This window comes from Bidens hawaiensis, unplaced genomic scaffold (genome assembly GCF_021521415.1).
Source record: "Bidens hawaiensis isolate Kalapana, Puna unplaced genomic scaffold, B.hawaiensis_p1.1 tig00017350_1, whole genome shotgun sequence".
Taxonomy (NCBI): domain Eukaryota; kingdom Viridiplantae; phylum Streptophyta; class Magnoliopsida; order Asterales; family Asteraceae; genus Bidens; species Bidens hawaiensis.
In genome coordinates, this window is record NW_027492626.1 from 533895 (window position 1) to 535374 (window position 1480).

Consider the following 1480-nt stretch of genomic DNA (forward strand, 5'->3'; position numbering starts at 1 on the left):
TCTTCATTCACCAAAATTAATATGTGCAAGACATTTTGAACAAGTTCAGTTATCATGAGTACAAGACCGCTTCAACTCCAATGGACACCAAAGAAAAGATGATTGCAGATGAAAAGGGGGATGTGAATGAACATGAATATAGAGCCAAAGTTGGATCTCTGATGTATCTGACTGCAACAAGACCAGATATCATGTTTGTTGTATGTGTGTGTGCAAGATTCCAATCAAGTCCAAAAGTCTCCCACATGAATGCTGTTAAAATAATATTCAGATACTTGAAGGGAAGACCGGACTTAGGAATTTGGTATCCAAAGAACCAATCTTTTGATCTTATTGCCTATACAGACAGTGATTATGATGGATGCAATATGAGTAGAAAGTCAACCTCAGGAGGATGTCAATTTTTGGGAGAAAGGCTAGTGTCATGGAAATGCAAAAAGCAGACTACTGTCTCAATCTCTACTGCAGAAGCTGAATATGTTGCTGCATCTGCCTGCTGTGCACAAGTTCTATGGATTCAAAATCAGATGCTGGACTATGGTTTGAATTTTCTGAACACCCCTATTTTTATTGACAATACTGCTGCATATTTTACTGTTAAGAATCCAGTTCAACATTCTAAAACTAAGCACATTGAAATCAGACATCACTTAATCAGAGATTGCAGTGAAAAAGGTCTGATTGAAATACAGAGAGTTGATACAAATGATAATTTGGCTGACCTATTCACCAAACTACTTGATAGAACCAACTTTCTTCTGAAAGCCCTGAGAATGATCAACTCTGATGAAATCTGATTAAGGATGTGTGCCTAGTTGTGTACCTCTATGTGCTAACTGATTATTTTGTTAGAGGTCACACATAATGAGTGTTTAGTGAATATGCTTGATTATGTTGCTTGATATGTTAACTGTTATGTGCTTTAACTGATTTTATGTGTAAAGATTAACATGATTGATTTGTTTAAAATATGTGCATGTTTATCAGTTGATGTGCATTTGTCATGTTAGGTTAAGTGTTCTTGTTATGAATTACTTGTTAATGTAAGCTTATCTGACATCATTGCTTAATTGCTTGAATATGTGCTTTATCTGATCACTTTGTGTTGTTAGGATAGGCTTAAACTTAAATATTGATATTGTTTGCTTGTCCTGATAATGTTGTGTGTGATTAAGATTTGATTATGTTACAACTGTTTTTGTCAAAATGATTATATCAAAATTAAGTGATAAAATGAAGTTTTCCAATGAATTTTGCATAAATACTTTATTTTGGTAAAAAATGAGCAAGTTGATTAATGGTGAAGAGATATGATAAATTATTCAGTTCAAGCTTTGAAGAAGCTTAAAAGAAGGATTTTTTTAAAAGAAAAGTCTCAAGTAGTTATTTTTGCTGAAAATTATGTCATTTGCCCAGTTGGAAGGACATGCACTTGTGTATGTTTGGTCCTTAAATCTCTTCAGATTCAAAGGATAGCCAT